The sequence below is a fragment of the Hyaena hyaena genome, unplaced genomic scaffold, assembly GCF_003009895.1.
Source record: "Hyaena hyaena isolate Hyena2069 unplaced genomic scaffold, ASM300989v1 scaffold_640, whole genome shotgun sequence".
Taxonomy (NCBI): Eukaryota; Metazoa; Chordata; class Mammalia; order Carnivora; family Hyaenidae; genus Hyaena; species Hyaena hyaena.
In genome coordinates this window covers 542,179-567,868 of record NW_024081274.1, presented here as the reverse complement: position 1 = coordinate 567,868, position 25,690 = coordinate 542,179, and the positions used below count along the sequence as shown (strand labels likewise).

The following is a 25,690-nucleotide window of genomic DNA, read 5'->3' as shown; positions in this document are numbered from 1 at the left end:
TTGCTACACATGGCCAGATTTCATTGTTTCTCATTGCCATGTAGTATTCCATGGTGTAGATAAACCATATCTTCTTGATCCATTCGTCTGTTGATGGACACTTAGGCTCTTTCCATGTTTTAGCTATTGTGGAGAGTGCTGCTATGAACATTGGGGTACATGTGCTCCTATGCCTCAGCATTTCTGTGTCCCTTGGGTAAATTCCTAGCAGTGCTATTGCTGGGTCATAGGGGAGTTCTATGGTTAGTTTCCTTAGGAACCTCCACACTGTGTTCCAGAGGGGCTGTACCAGTTTACATTCCCACCAACAGTGTAGGAGGGTGCCCATTTCTCCACATCCTTGCCAGCATCTAGAGTTCTCTGATTTGCTCATCTTAGCCACTCTGACTGGCGTGAGGTGGTATCTCAGTGTGGTTTTGATTTGTATTTCCTTGATGAGGAGGGATGCTGAGCATCAAGATTAAAAGCTTCTGCACAGCCAAGGAAACAACCCACAAAACTAATAGGCAACCAATGGAATGGGAAAAGATAGTTGCAAATGACATATCAGATAAAGGGTTAATATCCAGAATCTATAAGGAACTCACCAAACTTCACACCCAAAAAATAAACAACCCGGTGAAGAAATGGGCAGAAGATATGAACAGACACTTCTCCAAAGAGGACATCCAGATGGCCAACAGACACATGAAACGATGCTCAGCATCCCTCCTCATCAGGGAAATACTGCCTTCTTTTACAAATGGTCAATACTTCCAGCTTTTCATTAGGCCCACCGAACTTTCTAAGTGAGCCACAAAACTACATATTGAATTGTTTTCAGGTTTCCCTACCTGCAGAGTTTCTACATGATGTGTGTTCATGTTTGGAGAGAGTAGACGATATCTCATTCCAGTTTCCTAATAAAGTAGTTTTCAGGATTTGAGTCACGCAATTGCCTTGTAAGTTTGAAACTCCTGATTAAGCTTAGAGCCTGGCACTAGGCTGGCGCTTAACAAATATATTCAGAAATGGATGAAGAAGTGAACAAATGAATTAATGAACATAAAATAATAAAAACACTTTGGGTGAGATCCAAATCATGTGCATTCATTTTCTACTACTGCATAACTAATTACCAGAAGTTTAGGGGCTAAAAACAACACTTACTTACTGACTGTTGTATCTCCAGCATAACAGTCTGTGCTCTCTGCTAAGGGAATCACAAAGCCGAACTCCAGGTATCAGACAAGCTGAGTTATTTTCTCTATGGGCAAATCCACTTCTAGGCTAATTCTTGCTTTTGGCAGATTTCAGTTCCTTGTGGCTATGACATTCCTTGCCTTGGAGCCCCTTTGTCTTTAAGCCAAAAATGGTGATTCTAACTTTTTCCAATTCCCATTTCTGGCTTATTTTTCTTCAATCAGCCAGAGAAAGCCCTCTGCTTTTAAAGGGGCTCATGTGATTAGGTCAGGCCCACCCAGATAGTCTCCCTGTTTTACAGTTAACTGGTCACCTGTGCCATGTAACATTACCTATCACAGAGTGAAGTCCATCAGATTCACAGATGGCTTGCACACACAGGGGCGGGAAAGTGTGAAGGCCACATTAGAATGCTTTCTGCCACACCACGGAAGACGTGGCTGCAGTAGACTCCAGGGCACAGCACTGGACTTCTCTGAAGGCCCCACTTGATGTTCCCAGGCATGCGCGACTCTTATGATGGAAGATCTTAGGGTTCGAAACCAATAGATCACTTTGTTTTCCCTTTATGGTCTTTTAAACCATATTTTCTGAACTTGCATCTGTGTTCTTCTGATATAGCTTCTATAGCAAATAGAAAAATCCTATTACCTCCCTCCATTAAATGAGTGGAACACAGATGTAGGCAAAACCAGAAAATATCCCTTTAGAAAAGTCCAGTGACACTGGAGCCCTTTTCAGTTTGTGGCACTAAAATGGAGTTTTTATATTCATTGTAAGTGTTGGCAAAAGGAAACATTATTACAGAACAGAGCTAGTGAGGGCGGGAGGGCGTGCAAGTATCTTCCATACTAGAGCAATGGAGGCCATCTTGTAGCTTGGTCATGAGAAATGGAAAACATAGAACTTGTTCATTTCAGAATTTTGCATCTGTAAAAGTATTGTGTTTGTTGAACACAAATGTTATTAAAATAGCTATTTACTGAAAGGTTTGCTATTTGGAAAACCAACCTATGACACAACATAGATTACTCCCATCTACTACTACGCACTGGAACTGTTTTATGCATTTTATATATTCACTGCAAACCACGTGTATTTGGGGCCCTAAAAGCTGGGGTGGGTGTATTTCTAAGTCATTTCCATCTTTCTTGTTTACTCTGCATCAGAAACTTTTCTCAAATTTGAGAAATTAGACACACTGGCTTGAGTCACTGAGTCAAGAATACTAAGGCTATGACTCAAAGAAAGACTGTACTACTGAGCATAATCATAGTAAATGAGTAAATTTTTAAAAGTAGAATCAAAACTGGACATAGTTACTGTTAGTGATAAAAATATTTTTAAGAATTGCTACATTATTTAGTGCTAAGGGCTTTAAACATTTTAACAGATCTCTATGACTTGATTTTCATAGCCACACTGTGCATAATTACTGATGCTCCTTTGACAGAAGATATAAAGATGTCTCTGTTTTTATGACTGTTTTGTATTAATTTAGTAATTTTTTTGTTATTTAATTTATCTCATTTTTTGGCTTATTACTTGTATTAGTCAGGGTTCTTTAGAAAAACAGAACCAATAGAGTGTGTGTGTGTGTGTGTGTGTGTGTACCTGTATATATGTATGTGTGTATATAGAGAGACAGACAGACAGAAACAGAGAGACAGAGAGACAAATATTTCAAGGAATTAGCTCACAGCACTGTGGAGGCTAGCAAGTCCAAATTCTGCAGGGTAGGCTGGCAAGGTGGAGATCCAGAGAAGAGTTAAGTTCAAGTCCAAAGGTGGTTTGCTAACAGAATCCCCTCAATCTCAAGGACAGTCAAACTTTTTCTTAATGCCTTCAATGGACTGTCTGAGGCAATCTGCTTTACTCAAAGTCCACTTATTTAAATGTTAATCCCATTCAAAAAATAAAACAACAACAACAAAAACCCTTCAAAGGAACATCTAGAATAGTGTTTGACTGACCAAATATCTGGGTACGGTGGCCTAGCCAAGTTGACACATAAAATTAACCATCCCATTAGTTATCAAGTTTTCTTATTTTGTTAGTGGTTGTATAGCTTAGTGGCTGCTTTAAAGTTTACAGCACACGCCTTTAATTTATCACAGTCTATCATCAAGTGATACTATTCTTTCACATATAGTTTAAAGAGATGATAATATTATACTTTCATTTTTCGACTCCTGGCTTCCTTGTTGTTTTCAAGCATTTCATTTTTATATAAGATACAAACTCAAACCTCAGTTTTTGTCAGCATTCAAGAGTCTCTCATGGTTTGCCTCTCTCCCTTTCCCCCACCATTTCCCCCCTTCTTCTCCCCCTTGGTCCTCCGTCAAGTTCCTCCTAATCCTCCTATACGTGCAAACATATGATATTTGTCCTTCTCTGCCTGACTTATTTTGCTCAGCATAACACCCTCAAGGTCCATCCATGTTGCTACACATGAGCACTGAGTGTTATGTGGAAACTAATTTGACAATAAACTATTTGTAAAAAAATAAAAAATAAATAAATAAATAAATAAATAAAAAATAAAAAAATAAAAACTATGCATCGTCTCCCAACAGCCTTGGGGCCGCAACATAAAAAAAAAAAAAAAAAAAAAAGATACAAACTCAAAAACGTTGTTACTATTTTTGCTTTAAGCAGTTGTGAAAGGGACTTTTCAAGGGCATGGGTTAACGGGAAGAGGCATTCCTGGCCCTTTTTGCAATCTGATACATAGGATTAGTGCTCCTTTGGAGTTAAGATGTTGTCCTACATTACCTTAAAAAAGTTTGTTCTGCCTTTACTCTATCTGGAATATCTTTCTTTTTTGAGCCTGTAAAGGTATTTAGTTTCCTTGTTTCTTTTTTATTTGTTATCTAAGACAAATTTTAGATATATGAACTCTAGATCTGTTAGAGGCTTCTTACACTATAGAAATGGTACAAATGTAACAAAACCTGATTCATATTTGTTAACCACTGTGATTCTTGAGCTGATGTAGCATGTTCCAGCAAAAGATTTTTAACCAGAGGAGATAGCCTATTTTAAAGCGTTTATTGGGGGCGCCTGGGTGGCTCAGTAGGTTAAGCGTCCAACTTCACTCAGGTCATGATCTGGCAGTTCGTGGGTTCGAGCCCCGCATCAGGTTCTGTGCTGACAGCTCAGAGCCTGGAGGCTATTTCAGATTCTGTGTTCCTCTCTCTCTGCCCCTCCCCCACTTGTGCTCTGTCTCTTTGTCTCAAAAATAAACAAAAAAAATTTTTTTAAATAAAAATAAAAGCAGTTTTGAAGGATGGGAGTTGAAAGAAGGGAAATTTCTTTTCCTCCTTTTTTTCATTCTGAGCAATAGCTTTGCAATTGCAATAGACAGGATCTGTCAGCCTCGTCTGAGCACAAAACTCTAATAACACATGTGGAAGGTGTTAATTCGGGCATCTCTGAGGACTAAATGCACACTGTGGCAGGAAGCCTTAATGTATGGCTCCTTACTCATTAACTGAAGTCTTCATAGAATCAAACTATTTTACCCAATGATAAAGGAATGCTCCTATCAACTTCTTCTTCCTTCTCACTATGCAACTCTTAATTTAAACCCCTAGAAATCCTTTATTTTGTGTGCTGAGAAAATATATTTGTTTCCATTTAAATTTGCTCTGAATTCACTAAAATACTGAATTATTTTCTGGAACTCTCTTCTTCCTCTTCTTGGTAATCATATGGGTTTTTTTTTTCTTTAATTGGAGCCTTATTACATTTGCTGAGGATCCATAGTCTTTGCTTGTGGCCACGTTTAAAGTTCTCCTTGAGCGTAGAGTATAACTACATTGTTCGGAGTCTTTGCTTTCCTTCAATGTCCTCTATGAGATGTGGCATTCCCACAAGATCAACTGTGCTGGATGACCTTCTCTATCTGGTTCCTCAGAGCTGAGTTTCCCTCAGAGGAGGCAAGCTCTGGGTTCTCTGCTCATCTTCCACCACTCACTACAGTGAGAGATTAGGCTAAATTCTGCTCTTTTTGGTGGAAAGACTAGTTTGCTGATTGGGGGCTAAGGCACTCTTCATTACATATAAAAACAGCTGAATCATGAATGTTCTAAGCAATATTTTAAAATATTTTGTTCCATGTATTTCAGGGTCTTTTTTTTAACGTAACATTTCATGTGGATTTTCACGAGATTATGTCTTTATGTATTAAATGCCTATGTTTTGGCTTGTCTCTTGCAGTTTATGGCTCATTCATTAATTCATTTGTTCAAAATGTTTACTAGTATGCTATTTGTTAGCCACTTTGCTACCTGTGGGAATAGAGCGATGGACATGTTATATGAGAAAACTTCCTTTCCTCACAGTGTTTACAATCTAGTAACGTGTGTGTATGTATATGTAAATGAGCTATCACAATACTGAATAAAAAGTGTTTCACGGAAGAATAAAATACTGTGGAAGAAGCATGTAGTAAAATCTATATAAATAAGGAGTAAAATCATCATTTTACAGACTAGCCCATTTTAAGATATAACCAGATATTAAAACCTTCTTAAGTAAGAATCCATAATCAAACACTCAGACAATTATATCACAGTTGCTTTTTAATGAAAAAAAAATCCCAAATGTGAATTTCCATTAAAAATACATTATGCTGTGAGCAAAAGTAAATGATTTTAAACAGTTTTAATATTTAAACTTAAAGGTGAATTATGGCTAACATTCATTGAACTATTAATCACCAAAATGCTCAAAAATCAATAAAATGTGCTTACTGATTCAACATGAATTAGAATTTCAGCAGCAAATTAATATTTACATAGTAGTCCCACATTAAATATAAGTGCACTATAAAAATGTACCTATAGATATGCCCTTATCTTCCTTCATTTTTAAAAAAAAAAATTTAATGTTTATTTATTTTTGAGAAAGAGATGATGTGAGCTGGGGTGGGGTGGGGGGAGAGACAGAGGGGGACACAGAATCCAAAGCAGGCTCCAGCCTCCGAGCTGTCAGCATGGAGCCCGATGCAGGCTCGAACTCATGGAACCGTGAGATCATGACCTGAGCTGAATTTGGACATTTAACCAACTAAGCCAACCAGGCACCCCATCTACCTTCATTTCAAAAAGGTTTTTCCTGACACTTCTTTAATGACGCTACAAAATAAAATCAATATGAGAAGAGGAGGAGAAAAATTCTCAAATGAAAATTAAATTATAGGCAGAAAAGAAAATCTTCAAGATGCATCAGAAATATAATACAGTATTTAATACTCTTATATAACCTCAGGCAACAACTCCAAAGTCCTCAAATAAACTATTGTCCTCTGAAGCACATGTACCCCAATGTTCATAGCAGCACTCTCCACAATAGCTAAAACATGGAAAGAGCCTAAGTGTCCATCAACAGACGAATGGATCAAGAAGATGTGGTTTATCTATACCATGGAATACTACATGGCAATGAGAAACAATGAAATCTGGCCATGTTGCTACACATGAGCACTGAGTGTTATGTAGAAACTAATTTGACAATAAACTATTTGTAAAAAAAAAAAAAAAAAAAAAAACTATTGTCCTCTGAGTAAAACTGTCTAAAAATTAAATTGCTGATAGCAAGTCTTTTGGGAGAGGTAAGCATTTGAAAGGGAATTTATAGACGTCAATGTTATTATGAAACATGAAAACTGCCTTTCCAGATATAAAATGTGGGGAAAGATAGATACTACAGTTAGACCACTTCCAGTTACGTATATCTAACCTGCCCACTCATATGTTAACATAATTTCCAAAATACCTCTTTGCCAATTGCACAATAAGTATATCTCTAGACAAGGCCCCTTCTGTTGAGTCTCTAAACAGTACTGATTTATGACCATGAATGATTATTCACACTCGTTCTTAAAAACAAGTTACATGTGTATGCCATCTTGCAGCTTGCAAAATATTTTTACCTCCTTTTAGCCGCATTCTCTTGGCCCATGGGGATGTATTATTTGCCCCATCTTAGGTTGAGAAATCAGATGCTACAATAGTAAAAGAATTATTTAGGGCCATGTAATAGACAGGGAAAGAAAAGAACTGTAATCTATACCCCCTGACTTCTAGTCCAATATTTGTCCTTCCTCATATCACCCCTCTTCTTGCAACTCATCCACTCTATCTCCAGGCTGAAAAAACACCCGCAAGAAATTGCCAATGATCACACATATTAGAATCCCATAGTGTAAGTTCTATACGAGCAAGAAAGAGCTTTTTTTTTTTTTTGCATCTTTCATAAGGGAACATGATGGAAACTTACCGAGGTAAATTTATGGATGCGGTGATGATTTTATTCTTTTTATAATAACACTCTTATCTGTTTCTAACTACAAAATGAATTCGTGTTCATTACAGAAAGATGGAAAGATAAAAAATATAATGAAGAAAATTTAAAATTACTAATTACATTCTATCCTTTATTGTTATTTTCTTTGAAAGATCAGCCAAAGCCTTGTCATTTTTTTCCCCCAAATTCATCCAAAAATCACATTAAATAAATAAAATGTATTACCCTCGCTTTGCCTTGAAATTGTCTCACTCAACATAGAACCGGGGTATCTTAAGAATTGTACTTGTTATCAAATCAACTTCCAATGATCTGAATAAATTGCCAGATATATCAGCAGAGATGTCCCCAGGTAATTGTTTTTGGATAGCATTGCCCTCCATCTGAGAACACTAATACCACCTTTTTAAGTGGTTTTTACATAGCTGTTTGAGAAGCCAGTGAATCATGAATCTATTTCCAACATTGGCAGCAGTGGTCAGAGAAGTGTGGTATCAAAAAAAGCAAAGAAGGAAAGTGCTAATTGTTAATCTATAGAAAAAGCAGTGTGCATTTACACAGCTACCCACTGGTTCTCGGTCTCCAACTTCATGAAATCATAGTAATAGCCTAGTTCATTCTCTGTTTTATTTCTACTTCTTCCACCATCATTTTTTAAATGTTTGTTTGTTTGTTTGTTTGTTTTTTGAAAGAGAGAGAGGGGAGAGAGAGATTGCAAGCAGGGGAGGGGCAGAGAGAGGGGGACAGAGGATCCAAAGCTGGCTGTGCTCTGACAGCAGCGAGCCCCGTGTGGAGTTCAAACTCACGAATCTCGAGATCATGACCTGAGTCAATGTCGGATGCTCAAAGGACTCAGCCACCCAGGCACCCCTACCTCTTCCACCATCTTACTCTTTTGTTGATTAGGATGATTTCTTAACCCTGCCTTACAGTTGAGAAACAGATACTAGAATAGTCCAATGGTGTTTTCTCTCTACCAAGCATAACTTTTCCTAATTATATATTCTTAGATACTGTAGAGCAGGAGGAGGGGAAACGAGCAGAAAATACTATTTGCCTTTACAAGTGGTAATTCTTCATCCTGGAATGCTGTTTCTTATTTCAAAATGTGATAAATCCGTAACTCACCTTCAGGAATTTTCTCTCCACAAATCCTTCCCAGCCTGCCAGCCGCTAAACCTCCCTCTCCAGAAAACAGTTCCACAATGGATGATAAGACTCACAACACACTGTTTTGTAATTATCCATTTACACATCTTTCCCCTTCACTTGATTGTGAGCCATTGAGAACAGGAAGTGTGCTTACTTATGTTTGAATATGCCAAACACCCTACATGCCAAATAACTTTGTGAACAAATGATTGTGTAATGAAAGAAGGGAAGAAAGTAGGAAAAAGATGAAAGAGAGAAGGAAGGTAAAAAGAAAAGAAAGGACGAATTTGTCTTTTACAGTTCAAAGGTCTTCTAGAATGAGAGTTCTAATCTTAGAGAGCAAGTCATCCTAAATTTGACTACTCAGGTAAACTAATAACCACAAACATAAAAAAATGTATTTCCAGTTATGACTTGTATATTTGAGGAAGAAGGGAAGAGGGTGTTAAACTTGGCAACATTATAGTTCCTTATTAATGTGTGTCTTTTATGGCATGGTTCAAGGGAACAAACATGAGCTCAGAGTGAAAAGAGAATTTTATTCTTCTTTGAGTGGATCATTCGACTCCTCTTATCTCAATTTCCCCAGATTGAAAATGACACTCTCGAACATGATGAGCCTTGTAACTCAAGCAAACTTATATTCTGGAAACAATTACCAGTTATTTAGACATCAAACTGGACAGAGATTAAGAATTCTATTTTGGGGTGAGAAAAATAAAAATAATGAGGCCATTTGGGAGAGACCTTCATAATGTTTTAGAACACTCATGTTTGAATGTGAGTTTTATCACTTACTAAATGTAAAAAGTGACATGGGTAATCTTTATGATGCCTCAGAGGGTCCCCCGATGTGCACTAAGGGACAAGGGCCAGAAACCAGACCTGCCTTTTTCACAATGTATTCCCAGTGTGTAGCCCATTGTTGGACATACAGACAGGGGCTTCAAAAAGGTGTTAATGTAATAGATCTTTGTACTTTTCAAATGATAATACATGGACTCTTTTCATTAGTAGGTAATGTAAAGAATTGAGAGGTATTTAAATTACAGTCATTGTAAGATCTTATTTTTACATTATCCTCAATAGTTACTCATATTGACACACTATATTTCACTATGCCTAACCTAGTGTTTTTAGTTCAGTGTTCTACCACATACTGTGTCTCAAATAAATTCAACATATTATGTAATTATTAGGCCACAATGAAAAGTCATTTCAAGTTGTTCATCTTATTCATTTTCTATGTGTCTGGCTTAGGGTAAGGCTTTAGTAGAGATTTGTTGAATAGATTTGACCTAAATAAGAACAACTGTGAAATTAATATTTCTTGAAATTTCAAATGTTCTTGCAGATTAATTTGTTTCATTTGTTGTATATGTGCTCTTTTTTTCTTTTCCACATCATTTCAGCTTCCTGCTGGTCTTTGAAATAATTCTCTAGAGCTCAAACCTTCTGGCTGTAAAAACGAAGTTCATAAAATAGACTAATATATCATTTCTTGTGCCTGGGGTCAGAGATTAAAACAATAACCAAGAAAAATATGAACTCTCCTTCATTCATCTGACTGTTATCTCCTGAAGCATCAATACACACCAACAAGAGAACCAGGAGATTACATTTATTCTTTGTAGGCAATCCTGTAAAGAACCAAAAACTGGGGAAAATATACAACCTGATATAGATTAGGATGTTTTGAAACACATGTCGTAAAAACCTAATTCAAAGTATTTTTAAGACTTAATTTTTTAAAACAATTATACGTCCATAACAAAATTGAAAGAAAGGTACAATGATTTGCATAGACCCTCTGTCCTGACACACGAACTGTCTCCCTCGTCAGGAGCATCCCTCACATGAATAGTGCATTTGTTCCCGAAAATGGACCTACATGAACACACCATAATTACCCAAAGTCCATCATCTATTTTAGGGTTCACTCTGCTGTTGTACATTCTACGGGTTTGGTACATTCTATGGGTTTTGTCAAATGTATTTTAATGACATCGTCATCATTAAAATACAATACAGACTGTTTTCACTGTCCTCTGTGCTCCATGTTTTCACCCCTCTCCAGCCTAATGTCTGCCAATCACTGATTTGTCACTGCTTCCATATCTTTACCTTTTCTGGAATGTCATCTAGTTGGAGTCAGAAGGTATGTAGTCTTCTCAGATTGGCTTTTTTCACTTAATAACATGGATTTAAGTTTCCTCCATGTCTTTTCATAGCCTGGTAGTTCTTTTTTTTTTTTTTTTTTTTTTTTTTTTTTTTTTTTTTTTTTTTTTTTTTTTTTTTTTTTTTAGTTCTGAATAATAATATTTTATTGTCTGGATGTATCAATTTATTTGTCCATTCACCTACCAAAAAACATCTTAGTTGCTTCCAAGTTTTGGCAATTATGAATAAGGCTGCTGTAAACAATTTTGTGCAAGTTTTGTCTGTACACACATAAATTTTCAAATCCTTTGGTTAAGTACCAAGGAACATGACTGCTGGATCATATGGTCAGAGCTTATTTAGTTTTGTAAAAAACTACTAGACTGTCTTTCCCAGTGGCTGTGTGGTTTTGCATTCCCACCAGCAATTTATGAGAGTTCTTGTTTAACATCCTCACCAGAATTCGGTATGGTCAGCACTCCAAGTTTTGGCCATCCTAATAGGTGAATAACAGTATCTCATTGCCATTTTAATTGGCATTTTCCTGGTGACATGATTTGGAGCATCATTTCATATGCATATATATATGTATATATATGTATATATATATAATATCAGATCTTTGGTAATATGCCCATTACAGTCTTTGACTCATTTTTTTAAACCAGGTTATTTTCTTACTGTTGAATTTCAATGGTTCTTTGTACATTTTATATAATGGTCCTTCTTCAGATGTGTCTTTTGCAGATATTTTCCCGTGATCCATGGTTTATTTTCTAACTCTGCTGATATTACTTCCTGCAGAGCAGATATTTTTAATTTTAATGAGTCCAGCTTATCAATTACTTCTTTTGTGAACACATCTTTGGTGTTATATCTAAAAAGATATCACCATACCCAAGGCCCAAGGTCATAAATTTAAAGTGCAAAACTGTATGAGTTTTACAGTTTTGGCTTTAAATTTAGGTCTATGATCATTTTTGAGTTAGTTTTCATGGAGGTTGTAAAGTGTGTGTCTATATTTCCTTTTTTTTTTTTTTTTAATTTTTGGAGATGAATGTCCAGTTGTTCCAACACTATTTGTTAAAGAGACTATCTTTGTTCCAATTGTATTGCCTTTGCACCTTGTCAGAGATCAGTTCACTATATTTATGTGGGTCTATTCTGAGCTCTTTCTTCTGCTTTATTGGCCTATTTGTGTGTTCTTCCATCAATATCACACTGCCTTGATTACCGTAGCTTTATATTAAGTCAGGTAGCATCGACCCTCCAACTTTATTCTTCTCCATTTTTTGTTGGTTATGCTGGGTGTTTTGGCTCTCCATATAAATTCTAGAATCAGCTTGTCGCTATCAATAAAATGACTTGCTGGGATTTTGACTATGATGCTTTGAATTTATAGATGAAGTTGGGAAGAATCGACATTTTAGCAATACCAAGTTCTCCTGTCCATGAACTAGGAATGTCTCTCCATTTATTTAGTTATTCTTTGATTGCATTCATCGGAGTTTTGCAATTTTTCTCATTTAGAATGGATACATATTTTATTAGATTTGTACATTAAAGAAAAGTGGAACTTGAAATTAAAAACACAATACCATTTACATTGGCCCACCCCAGAATGAAATATTTAGGTACAAATCAAAGACCGGTCTAAGGTTTTACAAATATTGGCCAGTATTGTCTTTATATTAATTCTATGGGGTAAGTATATTATTATTAACCCCATTTTACAAATAAGGCAGCTGAGGCACAAAGAAGTTAAAAAAATTGCTCAAGACAGCACAGCTAGTATGAGTAGTCAAGCCCATGTAGTCTGGTTCCAGAGTTTATGCTTTTAATCCTTCTTTCTCATGACCTCTTGGTCCTAATTAAACTCTCTGCCTAGTTTGAAATGAGAAGCCATGAGCTCTTTAAATGTCCTTAGTTCCATTGGCTAAGGACATTTAGCCTTAGCCTCTGTTGCTTCTCCTTGTACCTCTCTCACTACGCCTTTTTGGATCACTTACTCTCATCTTCTAATTACTGCTGTTCCCCAAGACTGTGTATTGTGCTCCCTGATATGTCTCACTCTATATTTTCTCTGAGAGACCTCTAGATCTATCTGATAAAGGCACACAAATCCATAGACAGAAGCTTAGACCCCTTTCCTGAGCTCCAGGTTCATTCCTGATTATTGACTCTCCACCTTTGCCTAGATATCCATCACACACTTCAAACTTCAATTTGTCAAAAACACCACTAACTCATCTTTCCATATTTTCCCCATAACCCACTTACCCCCACAGCCCCCACCACAGAAAGTCTATTTCTTTACCTGAAATTTGATCTTAAATAATAATGCCTCCATTTATTCAAAACTATAATAGTCACAAAATGGAGGAATCATAATACCAGTAATAAATGTACTCTTGGTGATTAATTTGTGTTCTACAGTAATAGTTTGTTCATATTTTATTCTGAAGTGATGAGCTGGATGAGATTACTTACAGTGCCTGATGCAGAGGCATAAAATGGGAAAATGCAAAAATCAAACAATATGGAAAGATGTGACAAATACTTTTCTGATGGTAGAGTCAAGGAAATAATTCTTAAAGAAGGACAACCTTAGTTGTTCATAGTGAGAATGAAAGTATAATTCAAAAAAATAGATAAAATACAGTTATTTCGATTCTCTGTGGGGAAAAGTGTGCTTTTTCAACCATGCATTGCAACCACCAGAGGAAATATTCCTTATCTTACTAGGTATGTTAGGTTTTGATAAAGCGAGAATGTTTGGATAATTTTGAGAGGTTATATAGAAAACAAAACCCTCAGACTTCTCATCTCCCTACGAAAAGAGCAACAACAACAAACAACAACAACAGCAATGAAACAGGAAGACATGAGGTAAAGCTCTCATAATTTAAATCCAAACACTAATCTCTCTCTGGGAAGCAGTAAGGTTAACAGCTGGTGAACAAGAAAATGAAAATATCTGTTAAGATATTAAGGAAAATATGTATTGTTTTTACTTCATTACGTGGCAGGAACGTAAAGCCTGTAGTGTCATGCCTCGCTAGAGAGAAAAGAAATTGTTATCACAAACTTATATAACATGAGTTTTGAAGAGGATCTCTTACTGATTGAAATAATGCCTTCCCCATATTTGCAAAATGAATGCCTTGAATATCAATGAGCTGTAAAAATGAAAAAGTTGTAGATGTAAATGAAGAGTAAAAGTGGTCGTTTTTATGATTTGATGATTCATTTCTATGTCTGGAACACTTTTGAAAAGTCAAGATTGTTCTATGTTAAATAAATAAATGAATGTGTAGTGTTTAATATAGTGAAGATAATAAGAGTTAGACTACTTTAGTTATCAGGGTAAATGTATCTATACAGCTACATCTAATAGGGTGCTAGATTTCCAGCTCTCTACAAGGATGTTAGCTCCCGGGTGCCTGGGTGGCTCAGTGAGTTAAGCGTACAACTCTTGATTTCTGCTCAGGTCATGATCTCAGTTTGTGAGTTTGACCCTCAGGTTGGTTTCTGCATTGACAGCCTGGAGCTTGCTTGGGATTCTCTCCCTCTCCCTCTCCCTTTGCTCATACACTCTCTCTCTCTTTCAAAATAAAGAGATAAAGTTAAAAAAATAGAAGAATATTAGCTCTTAAAATAGTATCATTAAGACCTCAGTAGCATTTACAATAGTATTGAGATCCATCCTAATCAGCATCACCATAGCCAAGTATGCATTGTAGAAATTATCATCATTATTGTTATTAATTATTATCAAGAGCAAAGAAAGATACAGCGGTAACTCCTACATACAAAGTAATAATCCTAAATTATTTATGTTGTAAGCTATGGCAATGTGAGTTTATTCTGTGTGTTTGCTTTTTTTTTTTTTTTTTTTCCAGTGGGGAATTGGGAGCAAGAGACTTAATTTAATTTCTTTTTAATGTTTTTATTTTATTTCTGAGAGAAAGAGAGAGAGAGAGAGAGATGTGAGCAGGGGAGAGTCAGAGAGAGAGGGAGACACAGAATCCAAAGCAGGCTCCAGGCTCTGAGCTAGCTGTCAGCACAGAGCCCAACGCGGGGCATGAACCCATGAACTGTGAGATCATGACCAGAGTCGAAGTCTGATACTCAACAGACTGAGCCACCCAGGCACCCCAAGAGACTTTAAATTCTCAACTATGTTGAAACTCTTGGTCAGGTGAAGTAAAGCCACCCACACAGTAGCTGATCAGTGGAAAGCCTCCACCAGGGCAAGACCATTATCTAGTCTTTCTTTCCTGTTTGTTCAGTTGATAGCAGAGAGCCTGGTACAGAGTAGATGCTAAAGAATTATGCATTGTATAATTACTACACCAGACTTAGAAATTCAGCTCTGGTAGGACAAAAATAAAACAGAGTAATATTGATTGTGTAGAATGTGACATGCCCTTTTGCTTGGGGACTTTGTGTAAGGATCACTTACTTCTCTCCAGAGCCCTATAAAACAGGTATATTACCTTTATTTATTCTTTTTTTCAAAATTTTTAAATGTTTATTTTCGAGAGACAGAAAGACAGAGTGTGAGTGGGGGAGGGGCAGAGAGAGAGAGGGAGACACAGAATCTGAAGCAGGCTCCAGGCTCTGAGCTGTCAGCACAGAGCCCGATGCGGGGCTTGAACCCACGAACTGTGAGATCATGACCTGAGCCAAAGTCGGAGGCTTAACCGACTGAGCCACTCTGGCGCCCCAGCATATTACCTTTATTACATGAATGGTAAAGACCTTGATTCTTAACATATCTAGCAGGCCTGGGATTAACTACCTGGGTCTGAGACTATCACTCCCTGCACATTTGCCATCTCTTCAGTCCTTGAAGTCTCCCCCAAGTTTTGCACATGCCCTTGACCTCTCCCCCAGCTCTTGCTAACTCCCTCTCATCCTCCAGGTCTTTGCTTAAAGTCACTTAAGTGTGACATCCTTAGGGAGGTCTTCTCTGTGACCCTTCCTGGATTAGATTGGTTTCCCACACTTCCTCTGGAGCCCTTATCACTACTCTGGCTAAAGGGTTATCTGTGCAGCTCCTTGATTTATGCGTGCCTTCTCTGATGGATTCCAAACTCCCAAGAGCTTAATCTGTCCTGGTGATTGTTTTACCTCCAACACTTGATACACTCTCTGACATGTATTTTCAAAACTATTTGATGAATAAATGCATGATGGGAAAACTCAGTCTTGCAGAAGTTAAATAACCTCTTCTAAAGTTTGGAAAGTCCCAAACTAGTGATATGAGTGGATTTTAGCCAGGGGCTATCAAATTCCACAGGCTACAGTTTAGAACAATAAGTAATTAAGAAAAAAGAAGATGGGTTTAAGATTATAAAGACCCTGTGAGAGTAAATAAATAGAAGGCATTTGATAAGGATAAATACAATATTCTCCATTAAGGGAAAAAAGAACAAATCTGAACTGATTCGTAGAGCTCACCCCCCACCCTTACAGAAATCATGCTCATCAGAATTAAAGCCAGCTATCACACTAAACATTGCATATGGGTTATCTTTATTTAAAACTCATAATACTCCCAAGATAGGCATTATTATTATTATTTCTGTTGTAAAGATTTTTTTAATTTTTTTATTATTTTTTACAAATAGTTTATTGTCAAATTAGTTTCCACATAACACTCAGTGCTCATCCCCACAAGTGTCCTCCTCCATGCCCATCCCTCCCTCTGTTGTAAAGATTTAAAACTTTCTTCAGTAATATAGCCAAGCAAATACAAGCAGTCTGACCTCAGAACCCAAATGCACTTAACAGCAAATTTATTCGAATTTCAGACTTGGAATTTCTGTTGTTGTCCTGCTTATTTATTTGTCTCCTTAGACCTACAACCTACAGATCTCTGATGATTAAAATTAAGGGTGGCTCAACTTCCAGAAAAGAGTTCGTAATTTTACTCCAACTGTAATATCCAGAATGGAGGAGATTAATAGTTTCTGGGCCCCTTTCCCTGAAATAGTTAATGTTTTTACATACCTAATTTGGGAACAGGAGCTAACAGTCACCTTTCATAAAGGGCAAACAGCTTTCTGGAAAGAAATCTATTCAGACTTGCACCAAGTTTAGGGAAAGAACTCTGAGAGCATGAACTAGAAATCAGGTTTCCAGCGATCATGGAGGACACTGCTGCCCCCTTGTGTTTCGATATTGTAATAATACACGCGGAACGTTTGCGACCGGCCGTCTGAATGGCACATCATCTGAGCTCCCGACACCCCTTTGAAGCACTGTGGGCAGCTGACTGAGAGCACCGAGGACCCAGGTCTGCATCTGGGCCCCTCTGCCCACAACAGGGAGCCTAGAAGCATTGCAGGTCAAGGCAGGACAGCCCTCCCAGGCTGTGACCCTAGTTTCTAACTGTCCCCTTTGGAGAAGAACCTCTGGAGAATCACAAGGGGCAAAGAAGGGTAAAACTTCTTATATATTTGTAGCAAACAGAATTTAATTGAACAGAACAAATATTCCTCTGACTTCTAGCCACGCTTCAGAGACTTGGGGCTGCTCCTGGAACCTGTAGCTTGCTGAGATGCAAATGCCCGAGACAGGAACAAAAAATTCCTTTCTCGGAATTGGTAACAAGAAAGTAGAGGTAAAGAAATAGATAATAAAATATGTTTAGAGCTGGGATTGACGGTGTGCTATACCTTTCCCAGGAAAGCAAGTGAAATAGCTATCCTATATCTCCTTACATGCGACATTTCAATTAATTTATGAAAAGCAGTTTGATTTTTCATGCTGTTTTGCCCTGACATCTATTTGGGTGAATATTTGAATAATGCCTTACTTCAATATAGACTGTAAGCTCCAAATGGGTGGAGCTCATGCTTGCCACTCCAGGAATATTTGTTGGATAAATGATCGATGATGTTTCATTTTTGAGTGTGAATTAATAGGTTCGAAAAATATTGGGTCAAAGTTCCCCATGAGTTTATTTTTCTTGTCTGTTGTTACACTTGCCTTTCACAGAGGCAGCTTAGTAAGATACAAAGGCTTTATAGTCAAACTCGGGTTCAAATCCCAGTCCTAGGGCTGAATATCTGCCTAAGCTTAGGGAAGTTTCTTACACCTCTGTGAGCTCATTTCTTACATACCATGTAAAAAAATGTCTACCTCTTTTACTTGTTATGAGGACTTAATGAGAACACGCATCTCCTATACACCCTGGCTCGGCACCCAGCAGGCCAAGGGTGATCGTTAAAGGCTACTTTTGTTCATCCTGCAACCTCTGTATTGCCTCAGACTGAACATCTTAAAACAGGTTCTTCTAAAAATCTAGATTAGACAAATCTAATCAACATCACATGCACACTTATACACACGTATGTGCAATCTCTAGATTACACTTCCTTGTCCAGTAGAACTTCTACCAAATTTGTCTAAAAACAATAAAGTGAACACATTTTCATTTTCCCATTCTGTAGAGGGACCACAATAAACTGAAAACAGGGTCATTGCTTATGTTAGGTGTTTTTGACCATAAGTAACTGCAAACCAATACAGAAAAATGGTTTACACGATGAGGAAAATGTATGATCTCACATAAAAAGTCAAGAGATGATAGGCACTGTGAAGTCATCAAACAGCCAGAATCTAGCCAATTTGGTAGGTGAGGAAAATGAGACTAAGAATGTTGCAAAGCTCCAAAATCCATCCTCATACAACCAGCTGTACATATACATCTGTGTGTCTACTTGTATATCATCATCTTAGTTTTTTATTCTTTCCAACATTGCACGGTTCTTTTAAGTAGACATTTTTTATCCAATTGTGCTTTTTTTTTCAATATCATTAGGCTGATATCATGCCAATTTGAAAGTGATCTAATCAATTCATAAAATCTGCATAATGACCTTGGTGATACAGAGCAGAAATAAATAAAGGCAGGGCACCCCTCAGCAGATGGAATGTTATTCACAACATTCATAAAAAGAATATTCCATTTGGCATCACTGCGGGTCCTGTACACTGCTGAACACAGCCTGCACAGGGTAGAGTCCTTTCCAGTGTGGTCAAACTAGGGTTCTGAGTAGTGAATTTTCCTGTAGAAAAGACTGTTAAACAGAAACTGCTACAAAACCATGTGGAGAAGAAGCAGACTGTGGTCAGCAGACCTCTAAAGATGGCCCGGCTCATGATTCCCGTCTCCTGGTTATTCAAGCAAACACTAATCAGGTTATTGCCCTGAAGAGATTTTACAGGTGTAATTAAAATCCCATATCAGTTGAATTTAAGATACAGAGATCATCCTTCTGGATCTGATCTATTCACATGAGCCCCTTTAAAAGATAAGGGAAATCAGAACTCGTGAGAAAGAAGCCAAGTGAGGCACCCAGCTAATAGCCCACAAGACAATGGGGACCTCAGTCCTACAACCAAAAGAAACAGAATTCTGGCAACAATCTGAATGAACTGAGGGGAGCACCATGAGGTGCAGAGGAGAACCAGTCATGCGCGTGAGACCCTGAGTAAAGGACGCAGCTGAGCCATGACAGACCCTTGTCCCACAGAACTGAGGTAAAAGCCATGTGTTGTTTGAAGTCACTAAGTTTCCGGTAATTTTCATACAGCAATAGAAAGTGAATACTCAGGACTTCTCTCCATGCACTGTTGTCTCTCCACCCCCAATGATTTTGGGTACCTGAAGAATGTAACTGTGTCAGAATTGACAAAATGAGTCTTGCCCAAAGGAACCTTCTCTTTGCATATAATTGAGGCAATCCTTTTCTTCAGACTCCTTAAATCAAGTAACTGCATGCATTCTAATAAAGGTTTAAGACTTGGGCCTGATCCCAGAAAGCCTTTTCCTGCAAAACCTGAGCAACTTAATTTTTGCAAAATCAGCATAAATGAGTTGAAGAGAGAATGTTAAAAGATACCAAAACTTGCAGTTTCTAGAATAGTGCTAGGATCTTTATATACATAATGTCAATGAGTTATCATTTCCTCACTATAGGATTCTATTACTTTCTGCATTTCATTGGCTGAGATTTTGAGGCTGGGACATTTCAATGAAATATTTGTTAGCAGAACTAGAACTAGAGCTATTTTTGTTTTTGTTTGCTTGGTTTTGTTGTTGTTGTTTTGTTTTGTTTTTGTTTTGGCTGTAAATCTCATGTCTTTTCCCTTTTCCTTATAGTTAGAGAAGAGAGTTTAAGGTGTGGAGAAAATTTTACTTGTGTCTGGGATTTCTGCTTCACCCTGGATTCCTGGAACATCCCTGGGCTCAGAACGTACTCATATCCTCATAATCAAATAGCTGAATTGAATTTTGACTCTCACCCAGCATTCATCTCTTTTCTAATATTATAGAAAGAAGTCCTTCTCTGCTATTTTTTTCAATATGAAATTTATATTGAGCCCAAAGAGTGTATTCAGAGAATATAGAAAGTTCTCCTGCAAATTTTGAAAGCAGGAAAATAGACCCATCATGTTGGTGGTATCCTAATGTTTTTCTTTTTTATACATTGTCTATTTTAATTTTTAGTTGTTTTTTAAATGTGATGTCAGGATTTCTTAGAGGTCATTTTACAGGTGAGGAAACTTAGATTGGGAGAGAATAAATGACCTTAGAACAGAAATTTAAAACCAGTTCTAGTTCTTAGTGATCAGCTTTTATCACCTGAAGGGCCAACTTATTATTTTAAGTGAGCTTTTTGTAGCCCAATGGTTGACTATAGTAAGGATTTTATAATCCTTGTTGAAATAAGAAGTGCTTTTTCTGACTGTAGTGGTCTCTTCTTAATTTCTGTGAACATGTTTATGATAAGCAGTGATGAGGGTGTGGTGGCAGAACCATGATTTTGATTTCAAAAATTCTCCATAACCATTAATTGTCTGCAGTGGTGGTTAGGGAAAGATGTATACAAGAGAAAGTGATGACTTTGAATAATACAGCACAGACATTAAAAATGTTCCTCAGCAAAATTGGATAAAGAAGAACAGACAAGTTACAGGGGAAAAAATTTGAGGGAGTGCAAGGGGTTCCAAAAATTTGCAAGGGGTTCCAAAAATTTGCACTCAAGTTTTTCAAGGAAACTCCCAGAGCAAATTGATTTTCTAATTTCTTAAAAGATAGGAGCTGGTTGAGGGGCACCTCACTGGCTAAGTCAGTAGAGCATGGGACTCTTGATCTTTGGGTCATGAGTTTAAGCCCCACTTTGGGCATAGAGCCTTCTTATAAAAAAAAAAAAAAAACAACTAGGGGCTGGTTGAGTGTTTATCCATTTCAGATAAGCATTTGTAATACTCTCTTTTCTAAACATTGCTAGGTTGTATCAAGATCAATCCCGCCTCCAAGCTTAAGAGGAATAGAGAAGTCTGCATATAGTACCTGGGAATATCAACAGTACAAGTCATGGCATAGCACTATTTAAATTTTGAAATGTCCCCTGTAGTTGTGAAATGCCAGGCATGTTTAAGTGGTCATACTACTAAGAGAGTGACTTTTCAGAGCAACACCATTCCAGACGAGGGAAGTTGGGAGTGGAATTTAATTTTTTTAATGTTTATTTATTTTTGAGAGAGAGAGAAAGAGAAGCAGACAGACAGACACACTGTTAACAGGGGAGGAGCAGAGAGAGAGGGAGACATAGAATCCAAAGCAGGCTCCAGGCTCCAAGCTGTCAGTACAGAGCCAACACAGGTTTTGAACCCATGAACCATGAAATCATGACCTGAGATGAAGTCAGATGCTGAACTGACTGAGCCACCTAGACACCGCTGGAGTGGAATTTAACTTACAAGAAACTATGGTTTCCCATTTGGATTAGGAATTAAGCAGAGTACAATAATATGTAAAGAGTCATGACTTCCCATTGCAGGTCTCTGAAAATGAAACATTCTATCTTTCATAGTTATTGTATCAGTGAGTTCACTCTGTCCTGTGAAAGTGATTCCTACTGAAGGTGGTGAGATGTTGCCTTTCAACAGCTTAGTCAACTAATTAGTGGGAAATCTCAAAGAAAATCTCAAAGGATAAACAGTTGTCTTGGCTATGAAACAATTACACTATAACTCAGATTGATATGCTCACATCTTGAAAATTAGGAAAATAAAAAAACTTGTATTTCCCAAATGTTATGACATATCTGTAGCGTAGATCACAACTGGACAAAAATTACGCTTGTTAAAGCATCCACTGGAAGGAAACTTTTTGTCTGATTTGGGGGGAATGCAGCCACCAGAATCTTAACTATAATAATTGGATAGAGTCTATGTGGTAAACAGAGTGGTAATTTGAAAGTAGTTTTAAATTATAACTTTGTAAAATAGCAAATAATTAACAAACTGTTGGATTCATACTCAAAAGAAAAACTTAAGAGTTTTTGATTAAGTTCACTTAGGTATAAACTAATATGTACACTTACGTTCTCAGATGAATTTCAAATATCTCCTCTCCATGTAATCAATAAAACTATTTAGAAAACTATTTAGCTGTTATGGGAAAGGGAAGAATGCCTTTTCTGTCCTCTTCTCATGTATCAGACCGAATATTATTTAGTAACAGAATCTCAGTGACTGCAAAAGTTAAAAGAGGTATTTCTCATTCAGACTCCATGTTCATCTCTAATCAGCAAGGATATTTTTTGCTCATTGGTGTCCCTCAAGGGCTTTTATTAATGGAACAGCCACCATCTTGCATATGGTTGACAACCAGAAAGAATAGAGAGTTCTGGCATGTCTGGCATCCATAATTATATGCCACTGCCCAAAAATGACGTGTCTAAAATGGCCTGATCACAACTCTGATGTGATCAGAAATCAACCAGGAATTCCCCTATGGAAAGTTCCCCACACTACCAGGCAATTCTCCAACACCATCTAGGTGTTCGACAATTCAACTTAATTACAACAGCCAGGCAGAAGACATGCATAGGGTAGGGTCTGGGAAAAGGGCACAGAGTTTCCATCCCACCTCCAGGCACCCCATTCTCCCCCAATCTCCACATACTCACCAACCCAGTTCTCTGAACTTTGTCCTTTGGGGGTTTTTATGGAGGCTTCATTACACAGGCATGATTGAATAAATTAATGGTCATTGGTGATTATACCCAACCTTTAACCCATCTTCCCCAGATGCCAGAGGTGTGGGACTGAAATTTCCAACCTTCTAATCAAACCTCTGGCTCCCAGGGCAACCAATCCCCATTATCAGGTGCGTCCAAAAGTCCCCTTATTAACATAGTAAGAGACACTTTTATCTCTGGCAACCTAGGAAAATCCAATGGTTTTAGTAGCTTTGTGCCAGAAATAGGGACAAAGACCAAATATATATTTCTTATTATAAATCATGATATCACAGTGTCCCTTCTCCTTTCCATTCATCAGATAGAATGTGTCATGTGGTCCCACCCAACCATTAGGGGCCAAATGCAATCTTTCCACATGTTCATTGAAGACCTTGTCGATCAATCGCCCTGGAGTCTACCACACATGAAATCCTGTTCTCCTTGCCTTGTCCACTTCAGCTGTTCCCTTTCAGTGTATTTCATGAGTTGTCACCTCATATCCAAGTGTCTCAATGCTTGCTGGTCTCTGCTTTTGACTTTGCACACAGCTCATCCTAAGTGTGGTAACTAACAATCGTACTACTTCAGAAGGTAACTTCCTCTAAAATGTGCCAACTTACCTGCCACCTCTTCATGCCAGAGGAATGAATGGATGGGGACTCACCTGATTTGGGTAGTGATGTGAGTTTTTCTCTTTCTTTTCTCTGATTTGAGTGTCCGGGGTCCAGCCTTTGTGTTCTGTTTGTGTAATCCTGTCCACAATCTACATGTGCCACTTCCCAAAGAGGTGTTGGTCTACTTCCTTTGTCAGAGAGAATAACTGAAAGAATGATCTTCAGACGAAATATGGATGCTGAGACATTTCTGTTGGGAGTAACTCAGGATGTTCAGCGGAAACACCTCACAGCCATCACCAAGTTTACTCTTCTTACCAACAGAAGTAGCTGTGAGCATTGGTGAACTGTATGGATGCTTAAAAAATGTGGCATTGTAGATATCCTAAAAGGGTCTCCATGGAACCATTTATTTCACAAGGCCTTTTAGTTACAGGTTTTTTTTCTCATGATATTTTTGCACCATACTTCTTGGTTTTGGATTCCTGAAGAAGTACTTCTAAGTGTTTAACAATAGCTCTGAACCTGAGGAGATGATGTACACCAGAGCAAGATGATTTACAGGAAGAGATTTCAGGTAGTGGAGTGCTGGGGTTGGGGGCACAAATATTATCAAGAAAATGCATCTGATTTGCATATCACTGCAACCATTTCTATAGAATTCCACCAGAGTTCTGACAATTTTTAAGGGAATACTGAAAGGCTTTCTTATGAGGTAAACATATAAGGACTTATGATGCACCTAAGAAAATAATTCCTTGGGTGCCTGGTGGCTCAGTCAGTTAAGTGTCTGACTTTTGCTCAGGTCATGATCTCGCTGTTAATGGGTTCAAGCCCCATGTCTGGCTCTGTGCTGACAGCTCAGAGCCTGGAGCCTGCTTTGGATTCTTTGTCTCCCTCTTTCTCTGTCCCTCCCTCACTCATGCTCTATCTCTCTGTCTCTCAAAAAATGAATAAACATTAATTTTTTTTAAAAAATGCATCCTCATCTGCACAAAACACACACATCACTTTATCTCTTGGAGAGATCTGTATAAATGCCTTTATGTCCTCTGGCAATTTTCAGAGTGATGATTAGATTCATGAGGGAAGCAAATTATTGCTATCTGTCTACAGAATTTGGTGCATGTCAAATCCCCATGTGATTCTGGTCAGCAGTCTGTCTAGATTTGAAGCTTCCTCCTAAACCAGTGGTGGTGATACATATTGGTGCAGTCTTTCTGGAAAGCAATATGACTGTGCATATGAAGAAGTTTAAAATGGTTTAAACCTTTTGGTCTCGTGATTCTCCTTCTGGATTAGTCCTAAAGAAAGAACCATAGGTGCAAGCAGATGTATGTGCTAGAATACTAATTACATCATTAATCTTACATAGTCCCCCAATACTGAAATCCCCTCAGTACCCAATAATATAATAAATCCAGTGGATACATAATTATGCATCCATTAAAAATAATGACATGGGAAGTGTTCTGGATGTTTTGTTAAGTTAAAAAATAATAAGATGAAAACTATATTCTTGTATTATCCCAGTTTTATTTATATGGCATATTAATATATGTATAGATAAGTGACCAAAATAGCCTTACAGCAGTATAATTATGGGCAATTTTTATTTACTTGTTTTTTCTAAAGATAGCACATTTTCACAGAATAATCATTTTTTGAAGTTTATTTATTTTGAGGGAGAGAGTGAGAGAGTGTGAAGCTGGGGCAGAGACAGAGGAGAGAAAGTGAGAACCCCAGGGAGGCTACATGCTGTTAGTGCAGAGCACAATTCAGGGCTCAATCTCACCAACCGCAAGATCATCACCAGATGTGAAGTCAAGAGTCAGATGCTTAACTGACTTAGCCACCCAGGTGTCCCATGGAGTATATTTCAAATAAGTTTCTAAGACAGACACTGGTAACCATTCACCAAATCTGTGGTCTTGTCTTTCTCCTGGGTATGTGAGACTTCTCTCATTGTTTGGGGTAGGCATACTAAATGATTTCTAACAAAATGAGAGTGGAAATTATGCATAGCACTTTGCACTTAGAGACCTAGTCCATACACACTTCCCACAGACACTCGTCAATGATCTCTTTCTCCTTCTGGATGAGAAAATCATAAAGATTTTGAAAGCCATATGAAGATGGTCGCGCTTTCATTAGTCTCTGTCCCTTAAAGACTCTGGGGAGAACCATCAAGTTAGATGATGAGATGACCAAGAAATACAC

General features: G+C 37.6%; 1 protein-coding gene across 2 annotated transcripts in view; it reads left to right on the top strand.

Moving 5' to 3' along the window:
- Nucleotides 1-25,690, top strand: part of KCNIP4 (potassium voltage-gated channel interacting protein 4) — a 229,161-nt gene that overhangs the window by 161,465 nt on the left and 42,006 nt on the right. The gene's annotated exons all lie outside the window — the stretch shown is intronic.